At 47.1% G+C, this 25207-nt stretch overlaps 1 protein-coding gene across 1 annotated transcript in view; it reads right to left on the reverse strand.

Moving 5' to 3' along the window:
- Window positions 1–25207, reverse strand: part of LOC129812713 (ras-associated and pleckstrin homology domains-containing protein 1-like) — a 262711-nt gene that overhangs the window by 192351 nt on the left and 45153 nt on the right. The window contains exon 2 of the mRNA XM_055864530.1: window positions 5655–5730. The gene's annotated coding sequence lies outside the window, so the exon portion shown is untranslated. The remainder of the gene's footprint in view (window positions 1–5654; window positions 5731–25207) is intronic.

Below are 25207 nucleotides of genomic sequence, written 5' to 3' on the forward strand. Positions count from 1 at the left end.
CCAGTCAGAGCTCTATCCCAGCCAGTCAGAGCTCTATCCCAGCCAGTCAGAGCTCTATCCCAGCCAGTCAGAGCTCTATCCCAGCCAGTCAGAGCTCTATCCCAGCCAGTCAGAGCTCTATCCCAGCCAGTCAGAGCTCTATCCCAGCCAGTCAGAGCTCTATCCCAGCCAGTCAGAGCTCTATCCCAGCCAGTCAGAGCTCTATCCCAGCCAGTCAGAGCTCTATCCCAGCCAGTCAGAGCTCTATCCCAGCCAGTCAGAGCTGTATCGCAGCCAGTCAGTTGGAGGACAGAGGAAGAGATGGGGGATGAGAAGGAGGAAGGAGTTAACAGGAGGAGAAACACTGGGCCAGAGGAGGAGTCCACCAGTAGGAGTCCACCAGTGTTCTATATGACATCCCTAACAGGATGCTGCTGCTGCTCCAGCTGCTTACAGTACATCAGGGGGGTGTCCTACCGTAGCTTACAGTACATCAGGGGGGTGTCCTACCGTAGCTTACAGTACATCAGGGGGGTGTCCTACCGTAGCTTACAGTACATCAGGGGGGTGTCCTACCGTAGCTTACAGTACATCAGGGGGGTGTCCTACCGTAGCTTACAGTACATCAGGGGGGTGTCCTACCGTAGCTTACAGTACATCAGGGGGGTGTCCTACCGTAGCTTACAGTACATCAGGGGGGTGTCCTACCGTAGCTTACAGTACATCAGGGGGGTGTCCTACCGTAGCTTACAGTACATCAGGGGGGTGTCCTACCGTAGCTTACAGTACATCAGGGGGGTGTCCTACCGTAGCTTACAGTACATCAGGGGGGTGTCCTACCGTAGCTTACAGTACATCAGGGGGGTGTCCTACCGTAGCTTACAGTACATCAGGGGGGTGTCCTACCGTAGCTTACAGTACATCAGGGGGGTGTCCTACCGTAGCTTACAGTACATCAGGGGGGTGTCCTACCGTAGCTTACAGTACATCAGGGGGGTGTCCTACCGTAGCTTACAGTACATCAGGGGGGTGTCCTACCGTAGCTTACAGTACATCAGGGGGGTGTCCTACCGTAGCTTACAGTACATCAGGGGGGTGTCCTACCGTAGCTTACAGTACATCAGGGGGGTGTCCTACCGTAGCTTACAGTACATCAGGGGGGTGTCCTACCGTAGCTTACAGTACATCAGGGGGGTGTCCTACCGTAGCTTACAGTACATCAGGGGGGTGTCCTACCGTAGCTTACAGTACATCAGGGGGGTGTCCTACCGTAGCTTACAGTACATCAGGGGGGTGTCCTACCGTAGCTTACAGTACATCAGGGGGGTGTCCTACCGTAGCTTACAGTACATCAGGGGGGTGTCCTACCGTAGCTTACAGTACATCAGGGGGGTGTCCTACCGTAGCTTACAGTACATCAGGGGGGTGTCCTACCGTAGCTTACAGTACATCAGGGGGGTGTCCTACCGTAGCTTACAGTACATCAGGGGGGTGTCCTACCGTAGCTTACAGTACATCAGGGGGGTGTCCTACCGTAGCTTACAGTACATCAGGGGGGTGTCCTACCGTAGCTTACAGTACATCAGGGGGGTGTCCTACCGTAGCTTACAGTACATCAGGGGGGTGTCCTACCGTAGCTTACAGTACATCAGGGGGGTTTCCTACCTTCCCAGAAGAGTGGAGGCTGTAATAGCAGCAATGTCCCAACATCTAATGGAAAGCCTTCCCAGAAGAGTGGAGGCTGTTATAGCAGCAATGTTCCAACATCTAGTGGAAAGCCTTCCCAGAAGAGTGGAGACTGTTATAGCAGCAATGTCCCAACATCTAATGGAAAGCCTTCCCAGAAGAGTGGAGGCTGTTATAGCAGCAATGTTCCAACATCTAGTGGAAAGCCTTCCCAGAAGAGTGGAGGCTGTTATAGCAGCAATGTCTCATCATCTAGTGGAAAGCCTTCCCAGAAGAGTGGAGGCTGTTACAGCAGCAATGTTCCAACATCTAGTGGAAAGCCTTCCCAGAAGAGTGGAGGCTGTTATAGCAGCAATGTTCCAACATCTAGTGGAAAGCCTTCCCAGAAGAGTGGAGGCTGTTACAGCAGCAATGTTCCAACATCTAGAGGAAAGCCTTCCCAGAAGAGTGGAGGCTGTTATAGCAGCAATGTTCCAACATCTAGTGGAAAGCCTTCCCAGAAGAGTGGAGGCTGTTATAGCAGCAATGTTCCAACATCTAGTGGAAAGCCTTCCCAGAAGAGTGGAGGCTGTTATAGCAGCAATGTTCCAACATCTAGTGGAAAGCCTTCCCATAAGAGTGGAGGCTGTTATAGCAGCAATGTTCCAACATCTAGTGGAAAGCCTTCCCAGAAGAGTGGAGGCTGTTATAGCAGCAATGTTCCAACATCTAGTGGAAAGCCTTCCCAGAAGAGTGGAGGCTGTTATAGCAGCAATGTTCCAACATCTAGTGGAAAGCCTTCCCAGAAGAGTGGAGGCTGTTATAGCAGCAATGTTCCAACATCTAGTGGAAAGCCTTCCCATAAGAGTGGAGGCTGTTATAGCAGCAATGTTCCAACATCTAGTGGAAAGCCTTCCCAGAAGAGTGGAGGCTGTTATAGCAGCAATGTTCCAACATCTAGTGGAAAGCCTTCCCAGAAGAGTGGAGGCTGTTATAGCAGCAATGTTCCAACATCTAGTGGAAAGCCTTCCCAGAAGAGTGGAGGCTGTTACAGCAGCAATGTTCCAACATCTAGTGGAAAGCCTTCCCAGAAGAGTGGAGGCTGTTATAGCAGCAATGTTCCAACATCTAGTGGAAAGCCTTCCCAGAAGAGTGGAGGCTGTTATAGCAGCAATGTTCCAACATCTAGTGGAAAGCCTTCCCATAAGAGTGGAGGCTGTTATAGCAGCAATGTTCCAACATCTAGTGGAAAGCCTTCCCAGAAGAGTGGAGGCTGTTATAGCAGCAATGTTCCAACATCTAGTGGAAAGCCTTCCCAGAAGAGTGGAGGCTGTTATAGCAGCAATGTTCCAACATCTAGTGGAAAGCCTTCCCAGAAGAGTGGAGGCTGTTACAGCAGCAATGTTCCCACATCTAGTGGAGGCTGTTATAGCAGCAATGTTCCAACATCTAGTGGAAAGCCTTCCCAGAAGAGTGGAGGCTGTTATAGCAGCAATGTTCCAACATCTAGTGGAAAGCCTTCCCAGAAGAGTGGAGGCTGTTATAGCAGCAATGTTCCTACATCTAGTGGAAAGCCTTCCCAGAAGAGTGGAGGCTGTTATAGCAGCAATGTTCCAACATCTAGTGGAAAGCCTTCCCAGAAGAGTGGAGGCTGTTATAGCAGCAATGTTCCAACATCTAGTGGAAAGCCTTCCCAGAAGAGTGGAGGCTGTTATAGCAGCTATGTTCCAACATCTAGTGGAAAGCCTTCCCAGAAGAGTGGAGGCTGTTATAGCATTAAAGGGTGGGGCCAACTCCATAATTAACTCCCATGATTTTGGAATGAGATGTTCAACGAGCAGTTGTCCACATACCGTTGGTCATGTAGTGTATCTTATATACTTTTTTACATTATTAAGCTTAGAGTCATTAATTTTGTCCATCTTCATCCACTTTCAAGGGATTTACACAATTTTCTGAAAGGTTCCATCGTGAAATTCCCTCTAACATTCCATTCACTGTAAACGCAACTTTTGACACAAATTAGTAACTTTGGCCACTTTGCCAACAACATGTTAGAGGGTACAACATCTTCTATTTCTCTGCTCTTCAAACCTCAAATCAGAACAAGAATAGCGTCTAACCAATCAAGAGGTAGAGGGGACTTCAGTAACCAATCAAGAGGTAGAGGGGACTTCAGTAACCAATCAAGAGGTAGAGGGGACTTCAGTAACCAATCAAGAGGTAGAGGGGACTTCAGTAACCAATCAAGAGGTAGAGGGGACTTCAGTAACCAATCAAGAGGTAGAGGGGACTTCAGTAACCAATCAAGAGGTAGAGGGGACTTCAGTAACCAATCAAGAGGTAGAGGGGACTTCAGTAACCAATCAAGAGGTAGAGGGGACTTCAGTAACCAATCAAGAGGTAGAGGGGACTTCAGTAACCAATCAAGAGGTAGAGGGGACTTCAGTAACCAAATAAACTGCTTTCGATAGCGATGCAGTAAGTCCCGGCAGAAGCAGATTCATTACTCACCAACAACAGCTGCTAATTCCAATACAACTATATCACATTTTGAAGTTCACTTTCATTGATTTGTCTAACAACACTGTCATGAATTTAGCAAATACGTTTTGTGGGTCAGAGTGAAATATTTATTTAGTTTCATAAAACAAAACATTTGATAGCATGTTTCTCTCACACTGGCTCTAGCCTGCCAAGGCAAATGCAGGGGGTTGCCTAGCTACATGTGCCTCAGAGACAATCTCTGCATAGGATTACTACTGACCACGCAGCCACGCAGCCACGCAGCCACGCAGCCACGCAGCCACACAGCCACACAGCCACACAGCCACACAGCCACACAGCCACACAGCCACACAGCCACACAGCCACACAGCCACACAGCCACACAGCCACACAGCCACACAGCCACGCACCCACGCACCCACGCACCCACGCAGCCACGCAGCCACGCAGCCACGCACCCACTGTGGGAGATAATTCGATGCCAATAATTATATTTACCGTTTCAGGGAAGAACTCATGCCAGTGATCACATTAGCTAATGTACATGACTGCAGGCACTTCTGGTGGGAAACATGAAAGCACCGCAGACCAAACCATAGAGCCATCAACCAAGGCCTCCACCTCCCCAACCCATACTGCACAACTACCCTGTTTAAATACACTACCAGTCAAACATTTTAAAACACCTACTCATTCTTTATTTTTTACTATTTTCTACACTGTAGAATAATAGTGAAGACGTCAAAACTATGAAATAACACATATGGAGTCATGTAGTAACCAAAAAAAGTGTTAAACAAACCAAGATATATTTTAGATTTGAGTTTCTTCAAAGTAGCCAACCCCTTTGCCTTGATGACAGCTTTGGACAAACTTGACACTGAATAAAAAATATACAAATGCGACATGCAACAATATCCAAGATTTTACTGAGTTACAGAAATCAGTCAATTTCAAATAAATTCATTAGGCCTTAATCTATGGATGTCACATGACTGGGAATACAGATATGCATCAAGATAGTTACCAATGTAACAGTATAACATTAGTCCGTCCCCTCGCCCCGACACGGGCGCGAACCAGGGACCCTCTGCACACATCAACAACAGTCACCCACGAAGCATCGTTACCCATCGCTACACAAAAGCCGCGGCCCTTGCAGAGCAAGGGGAACCACTACTTCAAGATCTCAGAGCGAGTGACGTCACCGATTGAAAGGCTATTAGCGCGTACCACCGCTAACTAGCTAGCCGTTTCACATCGGTTACACCCACCCCCAGCATCAAGGTCTCAGAGCGCGCACCACCGCTAACTAGCTAGCCATTTCACATCGGTTACACTCACCCCCAGCATCAAACTAACAGGTGACAATAATAGTAAATAAATATATGAGAGAGACACACACACACATTCGATAAAATACTATAGAGAAAGTACCAACGTTTTGGTATACCATGCAACACTTGTGTACAGCATTAGATATGTACATTATAATGTCTTACCTTTGGTGTAGTATAGCTGGGCAGCCAAGCTCACTGCCCTCAGTCTGTCAGGAAATCCCCTGATGGTTAAAATCACCTTGAAGGAAGGAGAGAGAGAGAGAGATTTATTCAGAGCAGAGAGTGCAGAACAATAATTCATGTGGATTCAAAATAACACTGAATATCAATCCACTTTAACCCTCTGCTTTCTGCAGACTCAGCTAAATCTGACTGTAGGAATCAATTATGTTTCCCAAAAATGGCAGCCTATCACCTAAATAGTGCACTACTTTTGAACAGATGGGCCCTATTGTAGGGAATAGGAGCCATCTGGGACACGCCCATTGACTTCCCTGAAGGCTCTGCCACCAGCAGAGTAGCATTGCAGAGCCCACGGGAGCCACACCAGCAGAGTAGCATTGCTGAGGCATCAGCTCCCTGACCAAGGCCCTTCTCCCCTGATTGGTCAGTTTGACCAAGCAGCCGGATCTAGGAAGAGTCTTGGTGGTTCCAAACTTCTTCCATTTAAGAATGATGGAGGCCACTGTGTTCTTGGGGACCTTGAATTTGGAATGTTTGCAAAAATGTCAAAAAACCTGTTATGTCATTATGGGGTCTTGTGGTGTCATTATGGGGTCTTGTGGTGTCATTATGGGGTCTTGTGGTGTCATTATGGAGTATTGTGGTGTCATTATGGGGTATTGTGGTGTCATTATGGGGTATTGTGGTGTCATTATGGGGTATTGTGATGTCATTATGGGGTATTGTGATGTCATTATGTCATTATGGGGTATTGTGGGTAGATTGATGGGGGGGGGAAGCATTTAATCCCTTTTAGAATAAGGCTGTAACGTAAAACAATGTGGGAAAAGTCAAGGGGTCTGATCCTCAACACGGGTCCCCTCAGGGGTGCGTGCTCAGCCCCCTCCTGTAATCCCTGTTCACTCATGACTGCACGGCCAGGCACGACTCAAACACCATTATTCAATTTGCTGATGACACAACAGTGGTAGGCCTGATTACCGACAACAACCAGACAGCCTATAGGGAGGAGGTCAGAGACCTGGCCGTGTGGTGCCAGGACAACAACCTCTCCCTCAACGTGATCAAGACAAAGGAGATGATTGTGGACTACAGGAAAAGGAGGACCGAGCACGCCCCCATTCTCATCGACGGGGCTGCAGTGGAGCAGGTTGAGAGCTTCAAGTTCCTTGATGTCCACATCAACAACAAACTAACATGGTCCAAACACACCAAGACAGTCATGAAGAGGGCATGACAAAGCCTATTCCCCCTCAGGAGACTGGAAAGATTTAACTTGCGTCCTCAGATCCTACAGCTGCACCATCGAGAGCATCCTGACCGGTTGCACCACTGCCTGGCACGGCAACTGTTCAGCCTCTGACCACAAGGCACAACAGAGGGTAGTGCGAACGGCCCATTATTTTAACTTCACTGTCGGTTAGGGGCTCGTAAGTAAGCATTTCCCTGTAAGGTCTACACCTCGGCGCATGTAACTAATACAATTTGATTTGATCGGAGTAGATTTAGCAGGATTCTTTACATTCTAACGAGTGGGCTCAGAAATCAGTTGGATTAAGTTCAGATCAATACATGCAATCAGCCAGCATCACTATTTCAGAGGTTATAATGGAGCTAATAGATCAGAGACAGTAAAGATTTCTCCCGCTGTGGCAGGGGGATGGCCAATAGATCCTTACAACATAGAAATTAACATTCTGGGAAATATTCAGATTTAAAACCAGTAGCTCAAATTGCATGGGAAGCGAGACATTGGGAGATTGGGTCGCCTTAAAGTTGTTTGTCACATGAATTGCTACACCGCCTCCCTTCTTCGGCCCAAATGTAAACATTACAAACATGAAGAGCAATGGAATCATCATCAGAGCTTTTTAACCATGTTTTAGAGCACACTGAAATGTTGGGTACTGGAGGATCCACCCTGCTGCCCCTGGTGCTGGAGGATCCACCCTGCTGCCCCTGGTGCTGGAGGATACACCCTGCTGCCCCTGGTGCTGGAGGATACACCCTGCTGCCCCTGGTGCTGGAGGATACATCCTGCTGCCCCTGGTGCTGGAGGATACACCCTGCTGCCTCTGGTGCTGGAGGATACACCCTGCTACCTCTGGTGCTGGAGGATACATCCTGCTGCCTCTGGTGCTGGAGGATACACCCTGCTGCCTCTGGTGCTGGAGGATACATCCTGCTGCCTCTGGTGCTGGAGGATACATCCTGCTGCCTCTGGTGCTGGAGGATACATCCTGCTGCCTCTGGTGCTGGAGGATACATCCTGCTGCCTCTGGTGCTGGAGGATACATCCTGCTGCCTCTGGTGCTGGAGGATACATCCTGCTGCCTCTGGTGCTGGAGGATACATCCTGCTGCCTCTGGTGCTGGAGGATACATCCTGCTGCCTCTGGTGCTGGAGGATACATCCTGCTGCCTCTGGTGCTGGAGGATACATCCTGCTGCCTCTGGTGCTGGAGGATACACCCTGCTGCCCCTGGTGCTGGAGGATCCATCCTGCTACCCCTGGTGCTGGAGGATCCATCCTGCTACCCCTGGTGCTGGAGGATCCATCCTGCTACCCCTGGTGCTGGAGGATACATCCTGCTGCCCCTGGTGCTGGAGGATACACCCTGCTGCCCCTGGTGCTGGAGGATACATCCTGCTGCCCCTGGTGCTGGAGGATACATCCTGCTGCCTCTGGTGCTGGAGGATACATCCTGCTGCCTCTGGTGCTGGAGGATACATCCTGCTGCCTCTGGTGCTGGAGGATACATCCTGCTGCCTCTGGTGCTGGAGGATACATCCTGCTGCCTCTGGTGCTGGAGGATACATCCTGCTGCCTCTGGTGCTGGAGGATACATCCTGCTGCCTCTGGTGCTGGAGGATACACCCTGCTGCCTCTGGTGCTGGAGGATACACCCTGCTGCCTCTGGTGCTGGAGGATACACCCTGCTGCCTCTGGTGCTGGAGGATACACCCTGCTGCCCCTGGTGCTGGAGGATCCATCCTGCTACCCCTGGTGCTGGAGGATCCATCCTGCTACCCCTGGTGCTGGAGGATCCATCCTGCTACCCCTGGTGCTGGAGGATACATCCTGCTGCCCCTGGTGCTGGAGGATACATCCTGCTGCCTCTGGTGCTGGAGGATACATCCTGCTGCCTCTGGTGCTGGAGGATACATCCTGCTGCCTCTGGTGCTGGAGGATACATCCTGCTGCCTCTGGTGCTGGAGGATACATCCTGCTGCCTCTGGTGCTGGAGGATACATCCTGCTGCCTCTGGTGCTGGAGGATACATCCTGCTGCCTCTGGTGCTGGAGGATACATCCTGCTGCCTCTGGTGCTGGAGGATACACCCTGCTGCCCCTGGTGCTGGAGGATCCATCCTGCTACCCCTGGTGCTGGAGGATCCATCCTGCTACCCCTGGTGCTGGAGGATCCATCCTGCTACCCCTGGTGCTGGAGGATACATCCTGCTGCCCCTGGTGCTGGAGGATCCATCCTGCCACCTCTGGTGCTGGAGGATACACCCTGCTACCCCTGGTGCTGGAGGATACACCCTGCCACCCCTGGTGCTGGAGGATACATCCTGCTACCTCTGGTGCTGGAGGATACATCCTGCTGCCTCTGGTGCTGGAGGATACACCCTGCTCTCTCTGGTGCTGGAGGATCCATCCTGCTACCCCTGGTGCTGGAGGATACATCCTGCTACCTCTGGTGCTGGAGGATACACCCTGCTCTCTCTGGTGCTGGAGGATCCATCCTGCTACCCCTGGTGCTGGAGGATACATCCTGCTACCCCTGGTGCTGGAGGATACATCCTGCTACCTCTGGTGCTGGAGGATACACCCTGCTCTCTCTGGTGCTGGAGGATCCATCCTGCTACCCCTGGTGCTGGAGGATACATCCTGCTACCTCTGGTGCTGGAGGATACACCCTGCTACCCCTGGTGCTGGAGGATCCATCCTGCTACCCCTGGTGCTGGAGGATACATCCTGCTACCTCTGGTGCTGGAGGATACACCCTGCTACCCCTGGTGCTGGAGGATACATCCTGCTACCCCTGGTGCTGGAGGATCCACCCTGCTACCCCTGGTGCTGGAGGATCCACCCTGCTACCCCTGGTGCTGGAGGATACATCCTGCTACCCCTGGTGCTGGAGGATACACCCTGCTACCCCTGGTGCTGGAGGATCGATCCTGCTACCCCTGGTGCTGGAGGATCCACCCTGCTACCCCTGGTGCTGGAGGATACACCCTGCTACCTCTGGTGCTGGAGGATACATCCTGCTCTCTCTGGTGCTGGAGGATACATCCTGCTCTCTCTGGTGCTGGAGGATACATCCTGCTCTCTCTGGTGCTGGAGGATACACCCTGCTACCCCTGGTGCTGGAGGATACATCCTGCCACCTCTGGTGCTGGAGGATCCACCCTGCTACCCCTGGTGCTGGAGGATCCACCCTGCTACCCCTGGTGCTGGAGGATACATCCTGCTACCCCTGGTGCTGGAGGATACACCCTGCTACCCCTGGTGCTGGAGGATCCACCCTGCCACCCCTGGTGCTGGAGGATACATCCTGCTCTCTCTGGTGCTGGAGGATCCACCCTGCCACCCCTGGTGCTGGAGGATACATCCTGCTCTCTCTGGTGCTGGAGGATACATCCTGCTATCTTTGGTGCTGGAGGATAGTGCAGGAGGATTGGGCTGGAGGATAGGCAGTTTGTATCATCAGAACTGATGGTACATGCAGGAGCAACAAGCGTGGATAGTGGTGACAGGAAGACAGAGTTTCCTACTCTAACGTTGTCTGAACTAAATGAAAACTCAAAATCCCAAATGGCACCCTAAGGTGCTACAGTGGGCCCTGGTCAAAAGTAGTGCACTATATAGGGAATAGGGCCCTGGTCAAAAGTAGTGCACTATAATAGGGAATAGGGTGTAATTGGAGACAAGATCAGTCCAATGTGTTCCTGACACCCAAGGATCAGAACCATCAGAAAGTGGTTTACCTCAGTCTGTTTAGTCTGTTCATTACCAGGACTCTCTACAAAGACCTGAGTCCAGCTGTCTTTGTCCCTCAGTCTGTTCATTACCAGGACTCTCTGCAAAGACCTGAGTCCAGCTGTCTTTGTCCCTCAGTCTGTTCATTACCAGGACTCTCTGCAAAGACCTGAATCCAGCTGTCTTTGTTTCTCAGTCTGTTCATTACCAGGACTCTCTACAAAGACCTGAGTCCAGCTGTCTTTGTTCCTCAGTCTGTTCATTACCAGGACTCTCTGCAAAGACCTGAGTCCAGCTGTCTTTGTTCCTCACTCTGTTCATTACCAGGACTCTCTGCAAAGACCTGAATCCAGCTGTCTTTGTTCCTCAGTCTGTTCATTACCAGGACTCTCTACAAAGACCTGAGTCCAGCTGTCTTTGTCCCTCAGTCTGTTCATTACCAGGACTCTCTGCAAAGACCTGAGTCCAGCTGTCTTTGTCCCTCAGTCTGTTCATTACCAGGACTCTCTGCAAAGACCTGAGTCCAGCTGTCTTTGTTTCTCAGTCTGTTCATTACCAGGACTCTCTGCAAAGACCTGAGTCCAGCTGTCTTTGTCCCTCAGTCTGTTCATTACCAGGACTCTCTGCAAAGACCTGAGTCCAGCTGTCTTTGTCCCTCAGTCTGTTCATTACCAGGACTCTCTACAAAGACCTGAGTCCAGCTGTCTTTGTTTCTCAGTCTGTTCATTACCAGGACTCTCTGCAAAGACCTGAGTCCAGCTGTCTTTGTCCCTCAGTCTGTTCATTACCAGGACTCTCTGCAAAGACCTGAGTCCAGCTGTCTTTGTTTCTCAGTCTGTTCATTACCAGGACTCTCTGCAAAGACCTGAGTCCAGCTGTCTTTGTTACTCAGTCTGTTCATTACCAGGACTCTCTGCAAAGACCTGAGTCCAGCTGTCTTTGTCCCTCAGTCTGTTCATTACCAGGACTCTCTACAAAGACCTGAGTCCAGCTGTCTTTGTTTCTCAGTCTGTTCATTACCAGGACTCTCTGCAAAGACCTGAGTCCAGCTGTCTTTGTCCCTCAGTCTGTTCATTACCAGGACTCTCTGCAAAGACCTGAGTCCAGCTGTCTTTGTTTCTCAGTCTGTTCATTACCAGGACTCTCTGCAAAGACCTGAGTCCAGCTGTCTTTGTTACTCAGTCTGTTCATTACCAGGACTCTCTGCAAAGACCTGAGTCCAGCTGTCTTTGTCCCTCAGTCTGTTCATTACCAGGACTCTCTGCAAAGACCTGAGTCCAGCTGTCTTTGTCCCTCAGTCTGTTCATTACCAGGACTCTCTACAAAGACCTGAGTCCAGCTGTCTTTGTTTCTCAGTCTGTTCATTACCAGGACTCTCTGCAAAGACCTGAGTCCAGCTGTCTTTGTCCCTCAGTCTGTTCATTACCAGGACTCTCTGCAAAGACCTGAGTCCAGCTGTCTTTGTTCCTCAGTCTGTTCATTACCAGGACTCTCTGCAAAGACCTGAGTCCAGCTGTCTTTGTTTCTCAGTCTGTTCATTACCAGGACTCTCTGCAAAGACCTGAGTCCAGCTGTCTTTGTTTCTCAGTCTGTTCATTACCAGGACTCTCTGCAAAGACCTGAGTCCAGCTGTCTTTGTCCCTCAGTCTGTTCATTACCAGGACTCTCTGCAAAGACTTGAATCCAGCTGTCTTTGTTACTCAGTCTGTTAAGTCTGTTCATTACCAGGACTCTCAGAACTATGGGCCCTGGTGAATAGTGCACTACATAGGGAATAGGGTATCATTACCAGGACTCTCAGAACTACGGGCCCTGGTGAATAGTGCACTACATAGGGAATAGGGTATCATTTGGAACTCAAACCAGAGCCATCTGAACACATGGTGGGTATTCTAGAACACGGAACCCACACCATACCAGGAAGGAATGTTACCACTGACACCTCACAGCTCCAATGACCCCTGACCTCTACAAGATACTAGGAGACAAACACATACGGTTACTATATAGCTGGGAATACCTGGTTTCTTAGTCATACATAGACAGAGCAGGGAAATCCTAACACAAAGCAAGAAAAGCCCGTCTATGCTCCTTATTTATGTTTAGAAAACAAATGTGAAGACCAGAATTGTGGGGGGAAAAGACCTCATGCTTATGAAACCTAATTATCACCCTAAGAATACATCCAGAACCACATGTATTTCTTATTTCAACAGCACCGACAACGTCATCCATAAAACACGACAGACATTGGGTGAATATAAAATGTTAAATATTTCCGGGCTGTGAGTGATGGAAAAGAAATGGCCCTTAGCGACAATTATTTCGAGAGAAAAAAAAAATCAATGGATGTTTTCTGTACAAAAGATGATGATTAAAGTGGAATTAGAAATGTTCAAATCTGACTTTATGGAAATTATTTTTCTGGGCCGGGAGCAAAGTTGCAGGAGTAGTCGAAACCGGGCTTCTGGACCAGAACTCTGGCCCCTTGATGTTCCCCATGTGCCTCCCGGGTGGCGCAGTGGTCTAGGGCACTGCATCGCAGTGCTAGCTGCGCCACCAGAGTCTCTGGGTTCGCGCCCAGGCTGGGCTGGGTTCGCGCCCAGGCTGGGCTGGGTTCGCGCCCAGGCTCTGTCGCAGCCGGCCGCAACCGGGAGGTCCGTGGGGCGACGCACAATTGGCATAGCGTCGTCCGGGTTAGTGAGGGTTTGGCCGGTAGGGATAACCTTGTCTCAGTATGTAAAATGTAATGAAATGTATGCACTCTACTGTAAGTCGCTCTGGATAAGAGCGTCTGCTAAATGACTAAAATGTCAATGTAATGAAAGGGGGCCATGACTGAAACAGTTTGGGATGCACTGATCTAGCTAATGACTAGGAACAAATGTGACTCTTTACAGGAAACTAGGCATCACTACGTCACAGGAGGGCAATTTGAACGTTAACTGATTTATCAAAATGCATTTTTTTTTTTACATAAATGCCTTCTGGAACGTGTGAACTTTCATGTGCCATAATAGAAAACTTGTATGTCATCTGTAAATACGAGGGAAAAAATAATTACTAGCCAAGTTGGTTTAGCCACGGAAATAGCCAGCAACCTTCCCGCAAGCTATGATTGGCTGAGAAAATGAGTGGGCTGGACATGCTGAGAGATGAATTCGGATTGGTCTGCCATGTAGCACGTGTCTGTCTATAACATGAACTGGTCAGTATGTGTAGGTAATCCTGTCTATAATATGATGGTCAGTATGTCCAGGTAATCCTGTCTATAATATGAGCTGGTCAGTATGTCCAGGTAATCCTGTCTATAATATGAGCGGGTCAGTATGTCCAGGTAATCCTGTCTATAATATGATGGTCAGTATGTCCAGGTAATCCTGTCTATAATATGAGCTGGTCAGTATGTCCAGGTAATCCTGTCTATAATATGAGCTGGTCAGTATGTCCAGGTAATCCTGTCTATAATATGAGCTGGTCAGTATGTGTAGGTAATCCTGTCTATAATATGATGGTCAGTATGTCCAGGTAATCCTGTCTATAATATGAGCTGGTCAGTATGTCCAGGTAATCCTGTCTATAATATGAGATGGTCAGTATGTCCAGGTAATCCTGTCTATAATATCAGCTGGTCAGTATGTCCAGGTAATCCTGTCTATAATATGAGCTGGTCAGTATGTCCAGGTAATCCTGTCTATAATATGATGGTCAGTATGTCTAGGTAATCCTGTCTATAATATGAGCTGGTCAGTATGTCCAGGTAATCCTGTCTATAATATGATGGTCAGTATGTCCAGGTAATCCTGTCTATAATATGATGGTCAGTATGTCCAGGTAATCCTGTCTATAATATGATGGTCAGTATGTCCAGGTAATCCTGTCTATAATATGATGGTCAGTATGTCTAGGTAATCCTGTCTATAATATGAGCTGGTCAGTATGTCCAGGTAATCCTGTCTATAATATGATGGTCAGTATGTCTAGGTAATCCTGTCTATAATATGAGCTGGTCAGTATGTCCAGGTAATCCTGTCTATAATATGAGCTGGTCAGTATGTCCAGGTAATCCTGTCTATAACATCAGCTGGTCAGTATGTCCAGGTAATCCTGTCTATAATATGAGCTGGTCAGTATGTCCAGGTAATCCTGTCTATAATATGATGGTCAGTATGTCCAGGTAATCCTGTCTATAATATGAGCGGGTCAGTATGTCCAGGTAATCCTGTCTATAATATGATGGTCAGTATGTCCAGGTAATCCTGTCTATAATATGAGCTGGTCAGTATGTCCAGGTAATCCTGTCTATAATATGATGGTCAGTGTGTCCAGGTAATCCTGTCTATAATATGAGCTGGTCAGTATGTCCAGGTAATCCTGTCTATAATATGATGGTCAGTATGTCCAGGTAATCCTGTCTATAATATGATGGTCAGTATGTCCAGGTAATCCTGTCTATAATATGAGCTGGTCAGTATGTCCAGGTAATCCTGTCTATAACCTGATGGTCAGTATGTCCAGGTAATCCTGTCTATAACATCAGCTGGTCAGTATGTCCAGGTAATCCTGTCTATAATATGAGCTGGTCAGTATGTCCAGGTAATCCTGTCTATAATATGAGCTGGTCAGTATGTCCAGGTAATCCTGTCTATAATATGAGCGGGTCAGTATGTCCAGGTAATCCTGTCTATAATATGATGGTCAGTATGTCCAGGTAATCCTGTCTATAATATGACGGTCAGTATGTCCAGGTAATCCTGTCTATAACCTGATGGTCAGTATGTCCAGGTAATCCTGTCTATAACCTGATGGTCAGTATGTCCAGGTAATCCTGTCTATAACATCAGCTGGTCAGTATGTCCAGGTAATCCTGTCTATAATATGAGCTGGTCAGTATGTCTAGGTAATCCTGTCTATAATATGAGCTGGTCAGTATGTCTAGGTAATCCTGTCTATAATATGAGCGGGTCAGTATGTCCAGGTAATCCTGTCTATAATATGAGCTGGTCAGTATGTCCAGGTAATCCTGTCTATAACCTGATGGTCAGTATGTCCAGGTAATCCTGTCTATAACATCAGCTGGTCAGTATGTCCAGGTAATCCTGTCTATAATATGAGCTGGTCAGTATGTCTAGGTAATCCTGTCTATAATATGAGCTGGTCAGTATGTCTAGGTAATCCTGTCTATAATATGAGCGGGTCAGTATGTCCAGGTAATCCTGTCTATAATATGAGCTGGTCAGTATGTCTAGGTAATCCTGTCTATAATATGAGCTGGTCAGTATGTCTAGGTAATCCTGTCTATAATATGAGCGGGTCAGTATGTTCAGGTAATCCTGTCTATAATATGAGCTGGTCAGTATGTCCAGGTAATCCTGTCTATAATATGAGCTGGTCAGTATGTCCAGGTAATCCTTTCTGACGCAGAGTTTTTGAAAGAACTGCATCAGTGTTGCTCTCCATTTCCTGGAGGACCGAGTATTGAAATCAGCGGAATTAGAGTATGATTGGCTAAGGAGACGGAGAAAATTCAGACATTTGATTGCAAATATGCAGACAGAGTCGAAAAGAGAACACACATAAAAGGCTGTTGTATAAAACACCTGTATCTGGATTACATCTTCAAACTAAAGGGCAACCATCCGCGACAGAGTGAGAGGCGTCCATCCCTGTATAAGGGTAAGATAGTCTAGCTAGCTACATTTTCTGATATTACACGTTTCTAATTTTCTCAGAAAGTCGTTTTCATTTCAAGTGTACTGTTAGCTAGCTAGCTAACGTTAGCTGGCTTGCTCCCTATCCGAAGTTACAATAATATTACTACACAAATCATACACGTATCTCAGAGCCATTTACATTGCTGGTTATAGCCTAATGCTAGCTAGCTATAGCCTAATGCTAGCTAGCTATAGCCTAATGCTAGCTAACATTGAACCTGGTTGGTTATCTACCTGTAGATTCATGCAGGGTAGTAACGTCATAATTTGGTATTATGATTACTTTTTTAGCTAGCTAGCTACATGTCTAAACCCCCCAAAAAAACACTATGCAAGTTACCATTTCAACAGAATGTTCATGATGTCACTGCGACAACTGTGGATTGGCGTAGCGTGTAAATTCGCTCTGGCTAGCAACTCCGATTTCATAGCATTCTCGTTTTAGTGTGCCAGAGCGCAGAATAACTGACGAATTTATGAACACTAAACACCCGTTAAATATAGCCGGTGTCAGTAAATATTGTCAAGAAAGTGTAATTAAATTGTTGCCAGCAGCACAATTGCAGTCACCAACTCTCTGGATAACATGAAAACAGCCTAACCAGCTCTGCTAGGGCGAGTAAAATGGTCAGGTGTTCTCTCATTTGGGTCTGGAAGTACAGTGGGGCAAAAAAGTATTTAGTCAGCCACCAATTGTGCAAGTTCTCCCACTTAAAAATATGAGAGAGGCCTGTAATTTTCATCATAGGTACACTTCAACTATGACAGACAAAATGAGAAGAAAAAACCCTCAACCCTAAATCCAACCCGAACCCAACCCTAAACCCAACCCTAAACCCTTAACCTAGCCATGAACCCTTAACCTAGCTAGTTAGATAAACATTTGGCTATGGGCTGGCAGTATGGGATTATAGATAGTATGGGCTGCCACTGGCAGTATGGGATTATAGAGAGTGAATTCAGTTTGTCATCCTACTAGCTCGTTATATAGTTGTGGCCATCTGGCTAGTTTCAACATGGGCTCTCTACAACAATAGCAATAGCTAATAACATTGACTAGACCATAAACAGCACATATGGATATGCCAAACACTACCGCCACCTTCTGGTTTGGAGTAAATTAACATGATTGGCTGACTACTTTAAGGTCTTTGATGTGTGAACACAAAAAGAGATTGACTGCCGACACTCTGTTCAGAAATGCCAAGAACTGTGACAATCCTCCCGGTGTGTCTGAGCTTTAACAGATGTCCGCACTAAGTCACATATTCACACTACCCACCCACTAGAGATATCCACACTATCCACCCACTAAAGATATCCACACTATCTACCCACTAGAGATATCCACACTATCCACTAGAGATATCCACACTATCCACCCACTAGAGATATCCACACTATCTACCCACTAGAGATATCCACACTATCCACCCACTAGAGATATCCACCCACTAGAGATATCCATCCACTAGAGATATCCACACTATCCACCCACTAGAGATATCCACACTATCCACTAGAGATATCCACACTATCCACCCACTAGAGATATCCACACTATCCACTAGAGATATCCACACTATCCACCCACTAGAGATATCCACACTATCCACTAGAGATATCCACACTATCCACCCACTAGAGATATCCACCCACTAGAGATATCCACACTATCCACCCACTAGAGATATCCACCCACTAGAGATATCCACACTATCCATCCACTAGAGATATCCACACTATCCATCCACTAGAGATATCCACACTATCCATCCACTAGAGATATCCACACTATCCACCCACTAGAGATATCCACACTATCCACCCACTAGAGATATCCACACTATCCACCCACTAGAGATATCCACACTATCCATCCACTAGAGATATCCACACTATCCACCCACTAGAGATATCCACACTATCCACCCACTAGAGATATCCACACTATCCACCCACTAGAGATATCCACACTATCCACCCACTAGAGATATCCACACTATCCACCCACTAGAGATATCCACACTATCCACCCACTAGAGATATCCACACTATCCACCCACTAGAGATATCCACACTATCCACCCACTAGAGATATCCACACTATCCACCCACTAGAGATATCCACACTATCCACCCACTAGAGATATCCACACTATCCACCCACTAGAGATATCCACACTATCCACCCACTAGAGATATCCACACTATCCACCCACTAGAGATATCCACACTATCCACCCACTAGAGATATCCACACTATCCACCCACTAGAGATATCCACACTATCCACCCACTAGAGATATCCACACTATCCACCCACTAGAGATATCCACACTATCCACCCACTAGAGATATCCACACTATCCACCCACTAGAGATATCCACACTATCCACCCACTAGAGATATCCACACTATCCACCCACTAGAGATATCCACACTATCCACCCACTAGAGATATCCACACTATCCACCCACTAGAGATATCCACACTATCCACCCACTAGAGATATCCACACTATCCACCCACTAGAGATATCCACACTATCCACCCACTAGAGATATCCACACTATCCACCCACTAGAGATATCCACACTATCCACCCACTAGAGATATCCACACTATCCACCCACTAGAGATATCCACACTATCCACCCACTAGAGATATCCACACTATCCACCCACTAGAGATATCCACACTATCCACCCACTAGAGATATCCACACTATCTACCCACTAGAGATATCCACACCATCCACCCACTAGAGATATCCACACTATCCACTAGAGATATCCACACTATCCACTAGAGATATCCACCCACTAGAGATATCCACACTATCCACTAGAGATATCCACACTATCCACTAGAGATATCCACACTATCCACTAGAGATATCCACACTATCCACTAGAGATATCCACCCACTAGAGATATCCACAGTTTCCACCCACTAGAGATATCCACACCATCCACCCACTAGAGATATCCACACTATCCACTAGAGATATCCACACTATCCACCCACTAGAGATATCCACACTATCCACCCACTAGAGATATCCACACTATCCACCCACTAGAGATATCCACACCATCCACCCACTAGAGATATCCACACCATCCACCCACTAGAGATATCCACACCATCCACCCACTAGAGATATCCACACCATCCACCCACTAGAGATATCCACACTATCCACCCACTAGAGATATCCACACTATCCACCCACTAGAGATATCCACACTATCTACCCACTAGAGATATCCACACTATCCACCCACTAGAGATATCCACACTATCCACCCACTAGAGATATCCACACTATCCACCCACTAGAGATATCCACACTATCCACCCACTAGAGATATCCACACTATCCACTAGAGATATCCACACTATCCACTAGAGATATCCACACTATCCACTAGAGATATCCACACTATCCACTAGAGATATCCACACTATCCACCCACTAGAGATATCCACACTATCCACCCACTAGAGATATCCACACTATCCACCCACTAGAGATATCCACACTATCCACCCACTAGAGATATCCACACTATCCACCCACTAGAGATATCCACACTATCCACCCACTAGAGATATCCACACTATCCACCCACTAGAGATATCCACACTATCCACCCACTAGAGATATCCACACTATCCACTAGAGATATCCACACTATCCACTAGAGATATCCACACTATCCACTAGAGATATCCACACTATCCACTAGAGATATCCACACTATCCACCCACTAGAGATATCCAAACTATCCACCCACTAGAGATATCCACACTATCCACCCACTAGAGATATCCACACTATCTACCCACTAGAGATATCCACCCACTAGAGATATCCACACTATCCACCCACTAGAGATATCCACACTATCCACCCACTAGAGATATCCACACTATCCACTAGAGATATCCACACTATCCACCCACTAGAGATATCCACACTATCCACCCACTAGAGATATCCACACTATCCACCCACTAGAGATATCCACACTATCCACTCACTAGAGATATCCACACTATCCACTAGAGATATCCACACTATCCACTAGAGATATCCACACTATCCACTAGAGATATCCACACTATCCACTAGAGATATCCACACTATCCACCCACTAGAGATATCCACACTATCCACCCACTAGAGATATCCACACTATCCACCCACTAGAGATATCCACACTATCCACCCACTAGAGATATCCACACTATCCACTAGAGATATCCACACTATCCACTAGAGATATCCACACTATCCACCCACTAGAGATATCCACACTATCCACTAGAGATATCCACACTATCCACTAGAGATATCCACACTATCCACCCACTAGAGATATCCACACTATCCACCCACTAGAGATATCCACACTATCCACCCACTAGAGATATCCACACTATCCACCCACTAGAGATATCCACACTATCCACCCACTAGAGATATCCACACTATCCACCCACTAGAGATATCCACCCACTAGAGATATCCACCCACTAGAGATATCCACACTATCCACCCACTAGAGATATCCACACTATCCACCCACTAGAGATATCCACACTATCCACCCACTAGAGATATCCACACTATCCACTAGAGATATCCACACTATCCACTAGAGATATCCACACTATCCACCCACTAGAGATATCCACACTATCCACCCACTAGAGATATCCACACTATCCACCCACTAGAGATATCCACACTATCCACCCACTAGAGATATCCACACTATCTACCCACTAGAGATATCCACACCATCCACCCACTAGAGATATCCACACTATCCACTAGAGATATCCACACTATCCACCCACTAGAGATATCCACACTATCCACCCACTAGAGATATCCACACTATCCACCCACTAGAGATATCCACACTATCCACCCACTAGAGATATCCACACTATCCACCCACTAGAGATATCCACACTATCCACCCACTAGAGATATCCACACTATCCACCCACTAGAGATATCCACACTATCCACCCACTAGAGATATCCACACTATCCACTAGAGATATCCACACTATCCACTAGAGATATCCACACTATCCACTAGAGATATCCACACTATCCACTAGAGATATCCACACTATCCACCCACTAGAGATATCCAAACTATCCACCCACTAGAGATATCCACACTATCCACCCACTAGAGATATCCACACTATCTACCCACTAGAGATATCCACCCACTAGAGATATCCACACTATCCACCCACTAGAGATATCCACACTATCCACCCACTAGAGATATCCACACTATCCACTAGAGATATCCACACTATCCACCCACTAGAGATATCCACACTATCCACCCACTAGAGATATCCACACTATCCACCCACTAGAGATATCCACACTATCCACTCACTAGAGATATCCACACTATCCACTAGAGATATCCACACTATCCACTAGAGATATCCACACTATCCACTAGAGATATCCACACTATCCACTAGAGATATCCACACTATCCACCCACTAGAGATATCCACACTATCCACCCACTAGAGATATCCACACTATCCACCCACTAGAGATATCCACACTATCCACCCACTAGAGATATCCACACTATCCACTAGAGATATCCACACTATCCACTAGAGATATCCACACTATCCACCCACTAGAGATATCCACACTATCCACTAGAGATATCCACACTATCCACTAGAGATATCCACACTATCCACCCACTAGAGATATCCACACTATCCACCCACTAGAGATATCCACACTATCCACCCACTAGAGATATCCACACTATCCACCCACTAGAGATATCCACACTATCCACCCACTAGAGATATCCACACTATCCACCCACTAGAGATATCCACCCACTAGAGATATCCACCCACTAGAGATATCCACACTATCCACCCACTAGAGATATCCACACTATCCACCCACTAGAGATATCCACACTATCCACCCACTAGAGATATCCACACTATCCACTAGAGATATCCACACTATCCACTAGAGATATCCACACTATCCACCCACTAGAGATATCCACACTATCCACCCACTAGAGATATCCACACTATCCACCCACTAGAGATATCCACACTATCCACCCACTAGAGATATCCACACTATCTACCCACTAGAGATATCCACACCATCCACCCACTAGAGATATCCACACTATCCACTAGAGATATCCACACTATCCACTAGAGATATCCACCCACTAGAGATATCCACACTATCCACTAGAGATATCCACACTATCCACTAGAGATATCCACACTATCCACTAGAGATATCCACACTATCCACTAGAGATATCCACCCACTAGAGATATCCACAGTTTCCACCCACTAGAGATAACCACACCATCCACCCACTAGAGATATCCACACTATCCACTAGAGATATCCACACTATCCACCCACTAGAGATATCCACACTATCCACCCACTAGAGATATCCACACTATCCACCCACTAGAGATATCCACACCATCCACCCACTAGAGATATCCACACCATCCACCCACTAGAGATATCCACACCATCCACCCACTAGAGATATCCACACCATCCACCCACTAGAGATATCCACACTATCCACCCACTAGAGATATCCACACTATCCACCCACTAGAGATATCCACACTATCCACCCACTAGAGATATCCACACTATCCACCCACTAGAGATATCCACACTATCCACCCACTAGAGATATCCACACTATCCACCCACTAGAGATATCCACACTATCCACCCACTAGAGATATCCACACTATCCACTAGAGATATCCACACTATCCACTAGAGATATCCACACTATCCACTAGAGATATCCACACTATCCACTAGAGATATCCACACTATCCACCCACTAGAGATATCCACACTATCCACCCACTAGAGATATCCACACTATCCACCCACTAGAGATATCCACACTATCCACCCACTAGAGATATCCACACTATCCACCCACTAGAGATATCCACACTATCCACCCACTAGAGATATCCACACTATCCACCCACTAGAGATATCCACACTATCCACCCACTAGAGATATCCACACTATCCACTAGAGATATCCACACTATCCACTAGAGATATCCACACTATCCACTAGAGATATCCACACTATCCACCCACTAGAGATATCCAAACTATCCACCCACTAGAGATATCCACACTATCCACCCACTAGAGATATCCACACTATCTACCCACTAGAGATATCCACCCACTAGAGATATCCACACTATCCACCCACTAGAGATATCCACACTATCCACCCACTAGAGATATCCACACTATCCACTAGAGATATCCACACTATCCACCCACTAGAGATATCCACACTATCCACCCACTAGAGATATCCACACTATCCACCCACTAGAGATATCCACACTATCCACTCACTAGAGATATCCACACTATCCACTAGAGATATCCACACTATCCACTAGAGATATCCACACTATCCACTAGAGATATCCACACTATCCACTAGAGATATCCACACTATCCACCCACTAGAGATATCCACACTATCCACCCACTAGAGATATCCACACTATCCACCCACTAGAGATATCCACACTATCCACCCACTAGAGATATCCACACTATCCACTAGAGATATCCACACTATCCACTAGAGATATCCACACTATCCACCCACTAGAGATATCCACACTATCCACTAGAGATATCCACACTATCCACTAGAGATATCCACACTATCCACCCACTAGAGATATCCACACTATCCACCCACTAGAGATATCCACACTATCCACCCACTAGAGATATCCACACTATCCACCCACTAGAGATATCCACACTATCCACCCACTAGAGATATCCACCCACTAGAGATATCCACCCACTAGAGATATCCACACTATCCACCCACTAGAGATATCCACACTATCCACCCACTAGAGATATCCACACTATCCACCCACTAGAGATATCCACACTATCCACCCACTAGAGATATCCACACTATCCACTAGAGATATCCACACTATCCACTAGAGATATCCACACTATCCACCCACTAGAGATATCCACACTATCCACCCACTAGAGATATCCACACTATCCACCCACTAGAGATATCCACACTATCCACCCACTAGAGATATCCACACTATCCACCCACTAGAGATATCCACACTATCCACCCACTAGACATATCCACACTATCCACCCACTAGAGATATCCACCCACTAGAGATATCCACCCACTAGAGATATCCACACTATCCACCCACTAGAGATATCCACACTATCCACCCACTAGAGATATCCACACTATCCACCCACTAGAGATATCCACACTATCCACCCACTAGAGATATCCACACTATCCACCCACTAGAGATATCCACACTATCCATCCACTAGAGATATCCACACTATCCACCCACTAGAGATATCCACACTATCCACTAGAGATATCCACACTATCCACCCACTAGAGATATCCACACTATCCACCCACTAGAGACACCAGACATTGGCTGCATCTCAAAAAGACTCCCTTATAGTAGTGCACTACTTTTGACCAGAATAGGTTGCCATTTGGTATACGGTCATTGCGCAGTGCATTTGAATGTTGTCTGGTGGTACAGTGAGTGTGTGTGGGGGGGGGGGGGGGGGGGGCTCTCACAGTGTATCTGTTACAGTCACTCCTCCCTATCCATTTCACGTCACTTCCTGCTTGGTCTTTAACACGGTAGACGTGGTTACTGTAAAAACA

Source organism: Salvelinus fontinalis, chromosome 16 (assembly GCF_029448725.1).
Source record: "Salvelinus fontinalis isolate EN_2023a chromosome 16, ASM2944872v1, whole genome shotgun sequence".
NCBI classification, from domain to species: domain Eukaryota; kingdom Metazoa; phylum Chordata; class Actinopteri; order Salmoniformes; family Salmonidae; genus Salvelinus; species Salvelinus fontinalis.